The sequence below is a fragment of the Balaenoptera ricei genome, chromosome 18, assembly GCF_028023285.1.
Source record: "Balaenoptera ricei isolate mBalRic1 chromosome 18, mBalRic1.hap2, whole genome shotgun sequence".
NCBI classification, from domain to species: domain Eukaryota; kingdom Metazoa; phylum Chordata; class Mammalia; order Artiodactyla; family Balaenopteridae; genus Balaenoptera; species Balaenoptera ricei.
This window is the reverse complement of record NC_082656.1, coordinates 65,741,907-65,761,121: the sequence shown is the minus strand read 5'-3', so window position 1 is coordinate 65,761,121 and position 19,215 is coordinate 65,741,907. Positions and strand designations below refer to the sequence as shown.

The following is a 19,215-nucleotide window of genomic DNA, read 5'->3' as shown; positions in this document are numbered from 1 at the left end:
GATGACAGGACAGTTCTGAGGATGGAGCTGCAAATGAAATGAATTACTAGTATTTCTTTTTCCCTAAGAGCGCTCTTCATCAAACTGTTGGGCAGCATGAGAAAATGAAGTGCCATGCTATTACCACTTGACATCATCTCTCTTAACTTCCAGACGTGTCCTGAAAAAGTATACCCCAGTAAGACTGCAACACAAACAAACCAGAGTGAACTAAATTAATGTTCCTAAGCTTTCCACCAAAGGTCCATTAATCTGTTTCACAGTAAGGATTAAATGTATTAAATGCATGAAAAGACTATATTTAAAGCTGAAATTATAATAAATACTAAGAGAGACAGTATCTTCAAACGAAAAAACAGCAGGTAGTTCGTGATCACCAGGATAAGAGGCAACTCAAAGTAAAATTACACGTAACGCAGGAATGTTTAATGTGAAACAAGGTCCTGCCCCAAAGGGGTGATTGCTACAGAATTTTCTTCTGCAAAACACTCAAATGAAGGATCAGTAAAGAAGAAATGCCCAAGCATACAGTCTCACAAAACACTTGACATCTAGCACCTTTAATCAAAAGATAATCTATTAAATATCACAACACTCCTTCAGTTCTTGTTTTGTTTTGTTTTTTTAATGTAAGGTCATAGTTATCAGCACCTCATGGGAGCGATCAAAATTGGATTTGCAGACTTCTACAGTATGTTGACCATCACTTACAGTAAAAATCAGAATGAGAAAGGGAAACTGTCTGAGAGGACCATTGAGCCAGGTAATAGATTCAGTCTAATATATCCACACAGCAGGAACCAAATTAAAATGTAGATAGAATTCTAATATAGTCCAACTGTAAAGACTTGCTCCAGCAAACAGCTAATCCTGATGATACAAAATTGGTTACATTAATTATTTTAGACATTTCTACATGTATAAACATGTAAGTTAAAAATAGCATCAAGGTCACACAGTGTGTGAGATAAAAAGGGCAAAACACACATAAGTTAGAACCACTCTCTTACCTGATGCAAGATCAGGTCATAAAATAATACTTACATGATTCAAAAGAATGCAGATGATTTCAGTGGATCACAAATTATGTACTTAAATTCAGTATGCCTTCTAATGGCATCTAAGTTTTTCCTGAGAACAAAGCAGGATGTAACCTGTTACTTTCCATCTTCCATCTCCTGTCCAATTCTTTTTCCCCATTTCCTTTCCCAGCTGAGCTGTGATTAACACTGTCAGTTTCAGCCGCGCTGGTAAGGAAAGGAAGATTTCCGTAGTAAAGAAGAACATTTCTGTAATTTCCAAGGAGCTGTTTGACAGAGATGGAGGGATCTTGTAGACAGGCCTTGCAGACAGCTGTCCGAAGGAAATCATTGTTCTGCTTCAGTTAAAAAAAATTTTTTAAAAAGGGGGCTTCCCTGGTGGCGCAGTGGTTGAGAATCTGCCTGCTAATTCAGGGGACACGGGTTCGAGCCCTGGTCTGGGAAGATCCCACGTGCCGCGGAGCAACTGGGCCCGTGAGCCACAATTACTGAGCCTGCGCGTCTGGAGCCTGTGCTCCACAGCAGGAGAGGCCGCGATGGTGAGAGGCCCGCACATTGCGATGAAGAGTGGCCCCCGCTCGCCGCAACTAGAGAAATCCCTCGCACAGAAACGAAGAAAAAGAGGGGAAAAAAAGGAATGAAAGAAAAAAAGAAAGCATGTTCATGGATAAGGTACTAAGACAAAAGTTACAATGACATAAGCAACCTACTACACTGTTAATCATCCTGGTCATGGAAACGTAATAATAAAACAACTGAAAAGATTAACTTAAGGGTAGACTTCAAACCTAGCGTATTTATTTATTTTTCTGGAAAGATGAATCTGAATTTTTATATAAATAAGGTTTACAAAACCCTGAATGTAGTAAATTAGAAGAGGGTAACAGTGTTATTTAAACTGCTGAATAGAAAAGAAAAAGATACGATAACCTTTGAAATTTGAGTGAAATTTTTCAACTATAGAATTTGCTATTTGAAACAAATTTGTAAAACTGATCATAATTTTAACCATTAAAAAAAAGCTTAAATATTGAATAGCAGAGGTTTTATTGGCTAAATTTTCTAATAAAATGTAATAAAGCTAGAAATAAATAATAAGAATCTGATCAATCATATCTTCGAAATTTTGAAACACATTTGTGTTGGTTTCCTAGGGCTACAATAATAAAGCACCACGAACTGGATGACTTAAACAATGGAAATTGATTGTCTCACAGTCTGAAGACTTAGAAGTGTGAGATCAAGTTGTTCTCAGGGCTGGATCCTTCTAGGGACTCTGAGGGACAATCTGTTTCACGCACCTCCTCTAGCTTCTGGGAGGCTCAGGCATTCCTTGGCTTGTAGATGGTGTTCTCCCATGTACATGTCTGTCTCTGTCAAAATTTGCCTTTTTTATAGGACATTAGTCATATAGCATTAGGGTCCACACTACTGACCTCAATTTAACTTAATAACCTCTATAAAGACTGTATTTCCAAATAAAGTCACATTCTGAAGTTAGGATTCCAGCATTTCTTTATGGAGGGAACACAATTCAACCTACATCAACATTCTTTAGGGTAGATTAAATTTTCATACAATATGCATTCTGTGCTCCCTTTGGGAGCACCAGTGAGCACAATTCCATGATATCAGGCCTGGCCTCAGGACTCGCTTTGACAGATGAGATGTGAGTGGAAGCAACATGTACCCCTTCTAAGCAGAAACGTGGAGCCAAGACCATCTTTCCCTTGGTCACTATGGCAACATCATCTCAGATAGGGCTGCTCCTTTAGCCCGAGCAGGAAGAGTCATCACCTACACATAAAGGACATGGAACCTCCTTGTGGATGTAAGCCACTAATATTTTGGGGGTAATTAAAACTACAGTAAACCTAGTCAAATCTATCCCAAAACTCTCTAGATTATCTCAAAGAAGAAAATCAAAGTAAAAAAGAAAAAAAAGTAAAATTTCAGACTGTCTAAAACAAAATGAAAAGAACACTTCATAGTAAAATCTATGTGCTACAGCAAAGCTGTAACCAAAGGAAAATGCATCCCCTAAAATACATTCATTACCAAAGAAGAAAACTGTAAAAGTTCAAAGAAAGTAATAATCATCTTAAGAAATCAGAAACATATGAAAGAAAATTTTTTTAAAGTAGCAAGAGAGAGTTTTAAAAGATTAAAACAGACCTTGTTAAAAACAAAAGGGTAAAGGATAACTAAATCTAAAAGAATGTTCTAGAAAAATAGTATCAACATAAACAAAACCCTTATTAGGACAGAGTTCATGAGACAAAGAAAAGAAGCAAGAGAAAAGAGAAAGTGGGAGAGAAATGAGAGCATAAAGAGGAAGGAAATTTAAGAAAGGTAAGAAAGAGAGAAGCAAAATTAGGAATGAGAAAGGACACAAACACAGATTCTTGGGAAATTAAATACTCTTCAAGCTTACTTCCCAACATTCCCAGCTCCCACACTTGGCTCTGGCCTTAGGGGAGTACTCGTGGGCCCTTTAACTCTCCAGACCTTCTCCTTCACTAGGGGGAGGAATCACCTGACCTTTGTTCTTCCCTTGATATCACCATTTTCAGAATTTCTTTCCCAATCTTCTTCCCCAGCAATCCATGTCAGATGTCATCTGTCTGAGATCTTATCTTATATCCTGAAAGGTATCTTAAACCCTTAAAACACACTGAAAGGTAATCGTCTATTTCCAGCCATAGATTTTAAGCTTGTTGAAAGCAGTCATAATTTTCAGTCCTGTCTCTAGATGAAAGACAGGCGGTCCTCGTTTTGCACAGTTCTCTGGTAACTAAGATCAATGGAGCCATGTCAGTCAAGGACCTGGTTCAGATGGGCATGAGTTTCAGTTACACAAAATTGTGCAAATCGAGGACTGCCTGAATACAGTTAAGTGCCCAGTATTTGACATATACTAAGTAAAATATTGACAAAGGAATGGATGAATTCTCTATAGCAGCTTACCCACAGACCTGGAGTTGAACAGGATTTTCAAAAAAAAAAAAAAAACTTTACTAAAAATTAAGATAGAAATAAGGAAAATGAGGACATCATAAATCAGTCCCTGAGAGTATTCTCTTGCAAGACTCAACACTGATCCTAGGTTCCTTCTCTTCCTAATCCCACTCCACAGTCATTCAGTTACCCAGTCTTGTTAAATTTTTCTTCTAAATATACTTAGAATTTCTTTCTCCCCTATTCTCTATCAGCATTAACAAAACTCATTCCTTTTTTTCTCTCATTCAGACTATTAGATAAACTAACTGGTCATCCATCCTACAACCAAAAGAAATCAGCCAAAATCTTAAATCAACATTTAGTAAATATATACTAAAAAACAGTTTTAAAACCTTTTAACATATTTCAATTCTTGAGAGCATTTCAAACAAAGAGACATTGAAATTTGTCCTTACTGAAAAAAGCAAGAGAAGAACTGAGTAAAACAGTGAGATCTCAAACAATGTTTATGATTTAACTTTTATTTAGTTTAACTCAAATTCTGGGAAGAAGCTTTTGATGAAGCTACCATATTTATTTGAATAAATTTATACTGCCTACTAGAATGCACTGAAATTGAGAGGGTCTATGATTAACAGCACTTAGATTTGATGGAATATTCAATAGATTCACAGAGATGACTTATTTAATAAATTTTGCCGTAGGGGAAAAATTAAAGAGAGGTTCTCTAAATGAAGGCCGAAAAGACAGAACCTGTGAAAATCTTTGGGTTGAAACATTTAGACATTTTAATACAAAAATATTACAATAATATTTCACCTATGGATACTCAATTGCTCAGCACAGTGTGTTGAATAGGAATTCCTTCCTCCATTGAATGGCTTTTGCACCTACCAAAAATCAATTGGGCATAATTTTGTGGGTCTATTCTGGGGCTCTTTAATCTGTTCTATGTGTCTATCCCTCTGCCAATACCACACTCTCAATTAATGTAGCTATATAGTAAGTCTCATTGTCTGGTTGAGTGATTCCTCCCACTTCACTCTTCTTTTTCCAAGTTGTTTAAGCTATTTCAGGTCCTGTGCCTTTCCATATCAATTTTAGAAAAAGCTTGCATATGTCACACAAAGTCTGCTAGGATTTTGATAAAAATTATGTTAAACCTATAGAGTAATTTAGGTAAAAAGTCATCTTTACTATGTTGAGTCTCCCAATTCATGAATATGGTATGTCTCTCCATTTATTCAGGTTCTTTTTTATTTTTTCCAACAGCATTTTCAGCATATAGATCCTGTACATGTTTTGGAAGGTTTATACCTAAGAATTTCACTTTCTTTCACTTTCCTTTTTCCTAGCTATTCTTCACATCCCCCATATCTCTTAAAATGTATGAGGGGGCTTCCCTGGTGGCGCAGTGGTTAAGAATCTGCCTGCCAATGCAGGGGACACGGGCTCAAGCCCTGGTCCGGGAGGATCCCACATGCTGCAGAGCAACTATGCCCATGCACCACAACTACTGAGCCCATGTGCCACAACTACTGAAGCCCATGCTCCGCAACAAGAGAAGCCACCGCAATGAGAGGCCCATGCACCTCAACGAGGAGTAGCCCCCGCTCGCCGCAACTAGAGAAAACCCACGCACAGCAGAGAAGACCCAACGCAGCCAAAAATAAATAATATAAAAATAAAAAATAAAAATAAAAAAAGGTACCTGCCTGAGAGCTCCCTCTGCTGGCCTCCCAACTCCATTTAAAAAATAAATAAATAAAAAATAAAATTTATGAGGTTGGATGGTACAATAATTATACAATCATATTCCCTTAAGCGATCACTCTAATGTGCTTCATGTGAATTCTTTGATTTGTATGTGTTCCAGTAAAATATATAGAATTGTTTGGTACATGTATTTTTAAGATACATATATGGTATTGTGCTACATACCTCATTCTCTTTCTGCCCTTCTTCACTTTACCTTATGTTTTTAAAGTCTATTCCTGTCACTAGGTATGCATCCAGTTGATTATTCCTCATGATGCATACTATTCCATAACGCATTTCTGTGTATTTTTCTTACCTTTCCCTCAATTACAGACACCCAGACTGTCTCAACTCCCAGCTATTACAACAAACACTGCAATTAATATGCATTTATATGTCCCCAAATATTCTCTAAAAATTTTTCCAATATATATATATAAGCAGTAGAGAATCAGAAAGAAGAAAAAGAGGGAGAGAGAACACATATTTTTGCTAAGTGTTGTCAAATTGCTTTCCAGAATAGCTGCACCAGTGTAGGCTAACGATTATTAAATATATTCTTAATTTGCATTTGAAATATACGATCCCATTAAAATAACAAATACACTAAATATATTGCGTAAGAGTTGCCAAATACAGAGATAATTTAATTTAAACCTACTTTGAAGGTTCGTAATAAAAACAAATTAAGCAGGTGGCCTAGATCATCCTAAAGTATTGCCCTGAGACTACAGCTAGGAAGTAAGCATATTAAACCCAGATTTTAAAAATCATAACATGAACAGAGAATTTCTTTTTCCTTCTTAAACCGCAGGACACCTTTGTCCACCCCTCTGACCCCTTTCCTAAATCACACTTGCCAGAGATTTAGTGTCCATCTCTCTCCATATTGTCTTTCCTCACATAAAGAGAAAACCCTCTAAAATGCCACCCAGATAAGCAATAATAATATTTCACATTTCCAGCAGGTAGGAAGTACAACTATCAAATAGTTACATAATTTTATGGAACAATAATTAGCAACATTTGGACCAAAATAAAAATTATCTTAATGAACAGTACCCTCCAAAGCAGTTCAGTGAAATCTTAGATTAAATTTTTTGCCATATTCTACCAACCACAAAACCTTTCACATTGCTCTGAAGACTATGCATTTACCTATTTATTCCATGCTGTTGTGAACGGACCAATTTAAAGTTAGTGGCTCTATCTAAAAACTCACATATGCATAATCTAAAGAAATGCCAAAGTAAACTGCATACATCCCCGAAAGTGATCCGAATGAATCTAGCAATATCAAAAATGTAAAGCCTTTCACATGTGAAGTTATTCTCATTTGGCAAAGGATACTAAGAAGATCAAGGCTTTCGTTAAGCCATTGAATAGTTTTCCATGAACTCTGTCGCTTTGCACCAAACCTTAGATTTTGGTGTTTATGTTAGTTTCTACTACAGTGAGAGTCAAAATATTACAATTTAATACTATTTAATGAAATTTGAAATTACATTTGATTACCAGCTGGGCAGTAAAAAGAATTGCTTTAAAATGTACCAGTTATTATTTACCAAATAATTTCTCTCAATGGCTTGTCTTTACCATTAGAGAGCATGTTTGGCATAACCCCATGCACTTGCAATATAACTCTTGGAAAGCCCATCAGGAGCAGGTCCAAGGAGGGATACAGGAGTCTGGATCACCAAGGCCCTTCTCCTGCCTGGCCACTGAGGCACTTCTGATAATGTGCCAATTGACTTTATGCAATTCCCCACTTACAGAAATTCCATTAGACAATTTTTACCCTGAGACGTTTTGCTGCCAATCAAATGTTGGGGAAAAAATATACACCATAAGTAAAGGAAGAAGAATAGCTAACATCTACTGAGTGCTTATTACATACCAGGCATGATACTAGTTACTTTACTGGAATTACCATGACCAATCCTTATTAATTGCAACCTAGAAGAAGGTACTATGATTATCCCCATCCTACAAGCAAGGAAATGAAAGCCTAGATGCAGGTCTTGAGAGAGTATTCAAACTCAGGTTCTCTAACTCTAGAACCCTGTTCTTAAACTCTTAAGCATGTTGCCTATCTGATAACAATAACAAACGTTTTCCCATAACAAAGACCAACGTTTATTCTATTATAAAGTAGCTTCAGTTTATTCCTACTTATGGTAAAAAAATGAATATGCTTCATAAGTTAACATTCAAGTCAAGTTTACACCTTGAGGAGATGGAGTCAAAGAAATAGTACAAGAGGAAAATATTCTTTAAGGTGCAAAAGTTCAATTATCTTTGTTTATACTAAAGTTAGCCCACAGGCAGAATTACTCTGGCATAAAAGAAACACAGCATAGCTATCCAACAATTACCCTTTATTTACTGTTATGACTTTCTGGATCTTGAGATGCCATTTCAAGCCCTTTGCCTTCTGCATGAAAGCTATAGCATATATATCCCATTTATTGCTAGATATATTTTATGCTAAAAGCATGAAGATATGCATGGATAATTTCTCATCATGAGCAGCTACATTGAGGAATGGCTATAAAATTTAAGTCCTCTATTTGTCTGAAGAAAGAGAGGTATCTTATTTTCCATTATATCTTACCACTTTACCAATTAAATATTATGGATGATTGTTTAATATTTTAATCTTAATCTGCTCTTCCCCCAAGGCTATAGAGGGAAAAAAAGCTTAACTATTAAGAACATTCCCACAGTTTTAATAAACTGTATTTTATAATTTACAGTGAATTATTATATTATTTAAAATTTTAAATTAGACAGTAATGCCACTTATATGAACTGTAAGTATTTCTAATTCGTTAAGAGATGATATAATAAAAAGATATTATTGAAATGATTGATAATTATTGATATTCTTTCATAAACAGAACTTAGTTCATTTTTATTGATATAAAAATGTAAAATGTGTTCTTGGTGTTCTAAGAATTACCACCAAGACTTCAAATTTGAGTCTTAAGGGACTTAAGCTCATCACGGAACCTTACTTGCTGAGTTATTGACAAACAAAGATTTTATTTTCAATTTTATATAACCATGTTATACCTTTTATAATTAAAATAAGTTTAAAATAAAATTTTCATATATAAACTCATGATTTTGCCCATAATTACTATTATGCAACTTTATTCTAAATACTTTGTCTCACTACATGCTTTCTCCAGTCAATTCTCAAAGTTTGTTTACAAATTTCATTCAAGTCAATCTTATTTATTTGTGTTACTCATTTCTTTATAAAGCCCTTCACTTTAAATTATGCTAAATATTGAAAATAGGTTTCATTGGATAGAATCATGAGTTATTCTATCAAAATTAATTTTATTTTCATACTGAGATATATGTTATTGAAACAACATCTCTTTGTCTGTTTGACTTACTTCACTCAGTATGGCAATCTCTAGGTCCATCCATGTTGCTGCAAATGGCATTATTTTGTTCTCTTTTAAGGCTGAGTAATATTGCACTGTATATGATATTGCTTATATGTGGAATCTAAAAAAAGGCTACAAATGAACTTATCTACAAAACAGAAATAGAGTTACAGATGTAGAAAATAAACTTATGGTTCCCAGGGGTAAGGGGGAGTAGGGATAAATTGGAAGATTGGGATTGACACATACACACTACTATATATAAAACAGATAACTAATAAGGACCTACTGTATAGCACAGGGAACTACTCAATACTCTGTAATGGCCTATGTGGGAAAAGAATCTAAAAAAGGGTGGAAATATGTTTATGTATAACTGATTCACTTTGCTGTACACCTGAAACTAACACAACATTGTAAATCAACTATACCCCAATTAAAAAAAAAAAAAAGAAAGAAACATCTCTACTACTTTACAGAGCTGGGCCATAGGGAGGAGCTGGACATCACCTGACCCTTCCACACCATTACTCTTGTAACCCATGTCAATGATCAGCCTCCTCCAATATGTTTATGGCGTAGATTGTGGTGATGGTTTCACAGGTGTACACTTACCTCCAAATTGCTTGTATCAAGTTTTATACAGGAAATACAGCTTTTTGTTTATCAATCATACCTCAACAAAGTGGTTTTAAAAAAAAAAAGATTACCCTCCATCAGATAATCAACCAACGCCCCTGTTACACCCACTGACATCCCTCTTTTACTGAGAACTTTAGAAACAGGTGACAATTTGTCTCAGACTCCAGCTCTACCAACAGAGATTCCAAAGTCCAGTGTGTGTGGAAACCCATCCTACAGTCTCAGCATCTCTAACCAGCCTCCACTACACGCAGGCACTCACCTCACAAACACACCCTTGGTATATTTTACCACAATCAGCCCGTCCTTGGCCTCATTTTTTCTCCTGCTACACCCTGAACCCACTGATGCTCATAACATATCCAGAAACTGACCACTTCTTACCACCTGCACTGCCACCACTCAGGTCTAAGCCACCATGACGTCTCTTCTGGAATGTTATAATCATCTCCTAAGTGGGCTTCTCAGTCCACCCTAGCCCCTCTACAGGCCCCTCAACAATTAGATAGAGGTTTCTTTGTTTTGTTTTGTTTTTTTAAATCAAGCCACACCTATGGTTAAAAACTCCTGGTTCAGAAGAAAAGCCTAAGAAGCCCCACACGAGGGCTCCCGTTGCCTCTGCGGTAGCCTCTCCAATCTCCTCCACATCACCCACTGTGCGCCACCCCAAACCAGCCTCCCTGTTGCTATGCCTCTGACATTCAAGGCACACACACTCCTGCATTCGGGTTATTCCCTTTGCCTAGAATGTTTTCCTCCCAGACATCCACAGAGCCAACACCTGCACTTTCTTCAAATCTTTGCTCAAATGCCAACTTTTCTTTGACCGGCCAGTTTAAAGTTGCACCCCTCCCAATCCCACTCCCCTTGCTCCATGCTACTTTATCTCAAAGCACTTAATACGTTCTAACTTATATCTGTATTATAAATATGTATTTTCTATTTGCTGAAATGCAACCTTTGAGGATAGGGATCTTTTGTTCATTCACTGAAGCATACCAAGCACTGAGAACTATGCTGGCACTGAGAGGCTGCCCCAGGAATATTTGTGGGAGAATAAATGAATTTCCTGTCACCCATGCTCAACCATGTATCAGCACTTCTCTACTGGAACCCTCTCCCTAGGCAAGAACTAATCAGGGCTAAAAACAGCCATACCACCATGCATACTGGTTTTACTATTAATTAGTTGACTCCAATGTTAGCCTTCTAACTGGATTTTGGTTCATCTTCTTTCCCATTTCCCACCACAGCTATTCAAAACTTCACCACCATACACGCACTTCCCATTCCATTTCACACCATCCCCTAGAGCTCCAGCAGGGTCCACTGTCCCTAAGCACATTGCCATAGAGGGTGATCACCCCCAAACTGGGGGTTCAACCAATAAGGCAGAGGAAGAACAAAAGGTTTTCATGTGGCATATGCCACACAACAACCATAGTGAGACACAAATTAATATCTCACGATAAACTACTACTTATGAGGTAGTACGCAAAATGTGAAAAGATACATTGTTGAGTTTTAAAATAATTTCTTTAATATTTTAATAATGCCAATATTTTATCTTTCTTGTAAAAATAATATAAATAAATTGATCATTAAATCATAGCATTACCTAGCTTAGATAAAATTTGGTAGGGCCTTAAAATACATTGGACATTTAATAGAGACAAGTCACCCTTCATAAAACTAAATATGTTGACTCAAAAATAGCTATTAAAAAAAATGATCTATCAAAAGAGCTGGTAAGTGCATCAAGGATATATTTCAACAGAATTTGTTAATGAAATTTATAATCAGTAAAAACATATAATGAAATTATTACTTTTACTGTAATTGTGTTCTTCACATTAAATAAATTTAGATATATTCAAAGGATCCCTCAATCTTTACCTTTCTACCAGCCTCTTATAAACAGGGAAATACCCTACTTTCAATATTAAAACTGCTTCCTGTTAGAAATATTAATTCCAAGACACACACTGACAAAATATATTAGCTGACATCATCAAAAAAAAATCCATATTCAGATGTTAAATGCACAAATCTAATCTGGGGGTGGGGGAAAGCATGAATTTCACTTTTTAATATCATGTACATTTTAGATTGCATTATCAACATAATGAAAAAGTTTGTTCATGGAGTAAAAGGTTTTTAAAAGAATTCATAAATATTACATTACAAAGTGAGTGTCAACCACACATTAGTGACATCACAAGTTTCCCTCGAAGTTTACTGCCACACAATATTTAGAAAAATTTGATATTAATTCAGCTTTTCTTTTTTTATATATTTAGTTATAAGCAAAATGAGAAAAATATTTTAAAGAAAACATATTTTGAATCTTCTAAAAATGCCTGATTAACTTTAATAGCCTATTACTACTTTTGGAAGTAAACACTTCTAAGATAAATGAGCTCTGTTTCAAAAGTAGTTAATAATTGTTTCTTTCTTTCCATAGATTACTAATGTTATCAACATTAACATTTGAAAATATAAAACAGACTCAATTTAAATACTAGGAAAAAAAAGATTATATACCTTGTCTACACTTTATAAAAGGTCACTGTAATTTGTATGAATGTAGGATTTAGGAAATTCATTGTTTCTAAAATATCTAACAGACAATAGGTTGATCAACAAGTACTAAGTTTAGAGAGTAGAATGGTGCTTAGCAGGGGCTGGAGGGCGGAGAAATGACCCTGGTCAAAGAGTATAAACTTCTAGTTACAAAATGATTAAGTTCTGGGGATATAATGAACATCACTGTGATTACAGTTAACAGTACTGTAGTATATACTTGAAAATTGTGGAAAGAGTAGATCTTAAATGTTCTTGCTGCAAAAAAGAACTGGTAATTATGTGACTTGATGGAGGTGTTAGCTAACACCACAGTGGTACCCATGTTGCAATACATAAGAGTATCAAATCAATGGGTTGTACATCTTACATTTACACAATGTCAACTATATCTCAATAAAGCTGGGGAAATTTTTAACATAAAAAGATAAAAGGTTTTTTAACCTAAAACAAAAGTATTTCTTTTAAATGCACCCTCAAGAGCCACGTGATGGTTGCTATTTCCATGCTCATATAATAAATGTAGGAACCAGAAGATCCCCTCATCTCACCATCTGAGGAGAAGAGCAGAGTATCACACAGGGAAGTGGGAGATACGAGGGCCAGAGAGAATGATGTGAGGATGGTAGTTCCATGGATTGATGGTGGAGGGTGGGCTAGAAAACACTTGCAAACATAGGAATCCATGTTCAATTTGAAATTATTTGTGATTTTTAGATTTCACCTTCCTTTATCACCATCGTCTCATAAAATTTATTTTATACATACAACTTAGGTTAATGTGTGTACATGTATGTGTGTGTCTATGGAGGTGGTAATTAAGAAAAAAATTTTCATACTGAATTAATATGATAGAAAAGATACACAAAAGCAAATGAAAAAAAGCAGGGAAGCAGAGGCAGGAGTAACCATGAGACTGCAGACTGTGGAAATGTGCAGAAAACTTCTGGAGAGCTTGAATTGCCATAGAATATGGAAAGAAATTTGAATTATTTTAGCTAAAACATTAAGACGTGGCAATATCTGTACCTAGAAGAAAATTTTTAATACATACAGAAAGACTCACAACATGGTACATATCCCCTAAGTGTGTATACAGATTCACAAGACATATTCATAAGAGAAAATAAAGAATATGCAAAATAAAGAAGTATTTTTGGAAAGACATTCAGATACCCCAGTAATTAGGGAACTGCACGTTTTGAAAACAAGATACCATTTCACATCTATCAGTTCATCAAATTTTATTTTAAAATTCTTTTAATTTAAATTTTTTTTAAATTTTTTTAGAATTCTTTTAAAATTCTGACAATAATTTCAGAATTATTGGGAAGTGTTGGGAAGGATGTGGAATAAGGACAAAGCACACCAACTGCTTGTGGGAGTTTAAATAGGTTCAGCTCCTTAGAAGAGTAATTCTGCAATACCTGGTCAAGTTGACAAGGTCACAGCCTATAAGCCACAATTTCATTTCTACATATAAACCCTAGAGAAACACATGCCCTTGGAGACATGAACAAGAATGTTTGTTGCAGCACTACAAGTGCAAATATAAGTTGGGAATGATTAAAATGTCCATCACAGGGAGGGTAAATAAATGCCACATATCTATAAAAAGAAACTTTATAAATCAATTCACATAGATGAATAAGAGATAGAGGGACAGATAAATCTCAAAAACATAGCTAGTTGTAACCTCCCACATGTCCTGGCCTTTACTCAATACATAGTTACCTTTTAAGAATCATCCCTTGTGATCCCTCATGTAAAAGTAAGATTAAACTAATATGAAGATAACAAAATGATAAAGACCCTGATGAAATGCCAACTCATCTTCTAGGCAATAAATGCACAGTTCTCACATTGAAAAGATTTAACTGAAAATGTATTTAATATAAAATCAAGAAAGAATTGTTTAGCCTACCATAAGCAGGTTACTGTGCTTTCTAGATAAGATTATCATAGCAATAGTTGATATTATCATAACCTATCATCAGTCAGAATTAAAACAGCTAAAAGTTTACTTCCTAAAATTTAAAAAAGAAATATGGCAAAGTAACCTCTTAGTTCTACACTTCAATGTGTTTCCACACTTAGTTCTACGCTTTTCAATTTTTTTGCTTCATGCAAAGCAAGCTTTATTTCCAGCTGAAAAGTAATTTAAGCTGTTGGAACTTTCATCCAGAATATATTAAAATTAGTCATTTTCATAATTAATAGCAGCTTGCTGACACAGATTCAAAAGAAACAATTTTTAACATTTCAGAGATACAAGACAGTTGGATAAAGACCAATTGCACTGGTGGCTGCCATGTGAGATAACACACTAAACCATGCGCTGCTTCAAACTCAGGGGAAAATGCAATCACATTCAGAATACACCACCGACAGAAACATTACAATGCGCTCCTTCCTAGTTATTGGGAGCGGGGGTTGGGGGGTGCGGCGTATGCCATGAAGCTTGTGAGATCTTGAACCCAGGCCCTCGGCAGTGAAAGTGCTGAGTCCTAACCACTGGACAGCCAGGGAATTCCCTCCTTCTTAGTTTATAAAATCAGTAAACAAATGTTGGCATATCAGAAGCCTGAAGGAGCCAATAAAAGTAAAATAGATGGAAAATTTGGGCAAGGTACAATCTAAGCACCTGGCGGTGCTGGCACTTAGTAGGTACTCAACAGAGATATTAAATGCATGAAGGGGAGGGAAGGATGACGGGGGAGAGGGAGAGAAGAACTCTTTCATTTTATTTCAGAACCAGATTCCTGCTAAGTATCATTCATCCATTCATTCATTTATCCATGTATTCATGCAGTTCATTTAATTACATTTACTGAGTATCTGCTCTAGGTGCTAGAGAAAGAGAAAAGCCAACACGTCTCCTCAGAACTGCCAGTCTAAGGCTACCTGTTCTCTTACCCTTGGGCCTTTGATCAGGTAATTCTCAGTGTTAGAAATAACACCGTTCCTTTATCCTTGCACATAATGCTCTTCCAAGGAATAATTTTAAATATTGTTCACCTCTGTAAAGCATAACAAAAGTGAACGAAATAAGATTAATGTACTCCAGGCCTGCTATTGTAACATTTATATAAATCTACTCATCTTCTCATACATTAAGATATTCAAATATTCACTACATCCTTGTGCCTTCGACTATATGTATGTGGATATGTACATACATTTTACACTGGTTTTACAGTAGCTATACACTAGCTATACACTTCACAGCAGGTAATATCTGTTAGTGTAAAAGAGGACAATACTTTAATTACATTCACATTCTCACTCTTAATTTGCCTGCTTTTTAAACAAAGATATTTAATTTTGAACATATTCCTATATTTCATTAAAAATAGGAATGTAATTTTTATTAAAGTCCTAAATCTAACATTTCAGCCCAAGAGGACAAGCTTACCAATCTTTCAAGTACTTTTAATCAAGAATGAAAATTTAATTAGCCCAGAGAATGAAATCGTCAACAAAAATATTAACTCCTTCTTATTCTAGATATCGTTCATCACTGAGTCTTTTGTGATAATGCACACTTTTTAAATGCCATATAAAAAACTGGAAACTTCCAGAATAAAGACTTAGTATATACCATATATTTTAGAAATATGTGAGCTATTTGAAGATGAGAGAAATAGGAAAAGATCTATCTCTAAGGAAAGATAAAACTTCTTAACCTTATCTTTATAACGTTTAAACAAAAGACAAGCTTCTGTATTCTCCCAAATATTCCTTCAGTTATTTTTGAAAATTATGCTGAAAATTTTGTATAGTTTTACATTGAAGAAAACAAAAACTAAGCCCTATTCTCTTATTTAAACAGAGATTTTAAAACTGACAAATTTGAAAGCTGGGTAGGAGTTGCTTTTTTTTACAGTGGTTGACACATTCTCTGTCAACTTCCTTTATTTCTTCATGAGTCACACCAAACTTTAGTGTATAAATAAATAAAACATTTATAAAAAATATTTGCAAATTTTTTTTTCTTTTTTAAAGTATGATCTCTATTTGTATTTATTTTTTATACAGCAGGTTCTTATTAGTCATCTATTTTATACATATTAGTGTATACATGTCAATCCCAATCTCCCAATTCATCCCACCACCACCACCCCCTACCACCCTGCAAAAGGTTTTTAAGGCAGGCAATCCCACACTCATAAAGCAGCTGAAGGGAGACAAACTCTTTCGCATTATTGCAGGCTGCCCGCTTTATTCACGAACATAATCAAGCCCCTGAAAATGAAGAGCAGTTGTTGCCTGCACTGTGGCGAAGCCAGCAGTCTCTGGGCAAACATCACCACTAATTTATGAAGAGCAACAGACACAAGGATACCCGCTTGCTCCTTTCATCTTATCAAACGTTGTATGCTACGTGAATGACAACCCATAGGACACAGTGAACCCCAGGTCGTACTTACGGGTTCTTCCAAAAACATATCTTTGTTTGCCTGTTTTATTTTCAGGAAACCTATAACAAACACCTTAACTGAAAAAAGTAGAATTATCCCAGTAAGGAGGCTGATTCCAGTCCCAGTGATATTACCTTCCAGGGCTAAATTCCAGAGCTGAATGTGGGCTGTACGTGGACTAACCTTATGTCTTCTGGTACCAGTTGCCGGCACTGTCTCTTCTCTTCGGAGCAATCCCAACCTCCCAGCCTTCATCTTACAGTCGTGTGGGGTCCACTACACCCACACACCCAAGTGATCATCCCCACCAGTCATATCCAAAGGTTTACTTCAAAAACATGCTCCCGTGGAACCCCGTAAGATCTATGAGAGAAGGGACCATACTACATCCCAGTATATGGGATTTTAGCCACAATATGGCTAAAAGGACAGGGTAGTACTGTCGAAGTAGGAAATATAAGTGAAATATTAAAAAATAAAAAAGATCGAAATGTAGCACATCTACTTACATCTACTTACAGGACTTAAGCAGTGAAATGATTTCCTCCATTAAATTGCTCTCAAGCAGACTAAGTTTCCCACTAAAATGTATTAGCCGCTTTCTTCTTAGGAAAAACAAAGGCTGATTTGTGTTCAGACATTTTAATTACATAGAAACTAGACAGAGGGCTTTTACTTATTGATAAAGTTGCCTGTTCAGTTATGATACAGCAAATGTGATCTCTCAAATGGCTTTTAGCACATATATTTAGCTTGTTTTTATGGAACTAAGCCTAAAGCTACTTATTTTATTCATTAAATTAAAAGCAGGTATTCTTCTTGTAAGAGAATTTGTTCCAATAAAGTTAGCCTTTAGGAAAATTTCTTCTAAAACTGTCTTGCCTTCTCATGATTCTTAAATAAAATTGACATGCCACAAAGGGAGAACATGACAATTTATTATAACAAATTATATTTGAGAAAGGCCCTACTTTTTTCACTTTTATAATTGATATTTAAATACGCAGCAAAACTTACCCTATTAAATATATCAGGTACAATTTATTAAACAAAAAATAACAAAAATTATACATAATATTACCTGACACTCCAGTAGAGATAATCTCATGTCCTTATACTACTGATAAGTTGTCACCAAACTTTTAGCAATATCACCAAAAGTTTTCAGCAGCCTAAACCCATGTTAAAAGTCTAAACATTCCAGGTTTTATATTTTTCCCAATCTTTTGAATTTAATGTGCTCTATCTTGATCAATTTATCCAACAATAGGTGAAAAGGTTTTTAGAGTATATTTGAAGACAGAAGAAAATGTTCAACTACCATTCATTGAGTCCCTATGTGATAGTAACTGCTGGCACTTTCTTTCACCTATATGGTTAACACTGCTATCCAAAAAAGTAGGTTTGATTTGTCATGATCTTCTTCAGCCATACTTTCTCACTTGGAGGGATTTAGTTTTGACATTAAAAGATGATAAATCATAATGAAGCTTCCCTGTTCAAAAATCTTTAATGACTCTCTCAAACTCAAGTTGATGTTTTAAGTCTTCTTCCACATGAGTCCAACTTACCTTTTCAAGCATATGGTCCACAATTCCCATCCACAACTCCCTGTTCTGGTAAGGTTGATTTATTCACTGCCCCCTTTATCTCTAAAATGTATTTTCCATATTGTACACACTATCATTTTCATAAGAAAAAATCATTACATCACTTTCTGTGGGTGGTTAATATCTTCTAGTTCAGTCAGTTCAAGCCACCAATCTTTGCTTAAAAGGCATATCAATATATTTGCCCCCAACAATTTCACATGAATAAATTCCATAACATAAATAAGGTTGTTTTCTAAGACATCTAAAAATATTACTGGATTAAAACATCTTAAAATCTGACATGTCACAATTTCTATTAAAAAAATCATGAATTCATCATGAGCTACAATTTAATTCAACTTAAATTCTGTCCTGATTTATTATATTTATTTTATTTAATAAGTTGAGTTTTAAAAATTAATCAGCCTTGTGATTTAGTTCTGTATGTAAACAAAGCACAAATTATTTAAATAGATTGACATTAATATACTTATTAAAAAGGAATACTAGCAGAAGTTATATTTTGCATTGAACAAAAGCAATAACTTTGAAAAGCAGTGTAATCTAAATATTTTCATTCTAATCATATACAGAATAGCTAATGCTTTATAAAAGGAAAAATAAATTAAGCTATTTTATTGTAGCAATAAGGAATTGTACAGAGGAGATGACTAAAATAAGAAAAAGATCATCTGTTTTCCAATGTGTGTTGTAATTTTATAACCCATTAATTTTATTTCTGAATATATTGTTTGAATTAAGGTTGAGTTCTGGTCATAGCTGACCCTTAAACATCCAATTAATATTTCCTATTTTA

General features: G+C 35.1%; 1 protein-coding gene across 2 annotated transcripts in view; it reads right to left on the bottom strand.

Annotated features, from left to right (window-relative positions):
* The window catches only part of GPC5 (glypican 5), a 1,396,728-nt gene that overhangs the window by 1,330,976 nt on the left and 46,537 nt on the right, over positions 1-19,215 (bottom strand). The window lies entirely within an intron of this gene.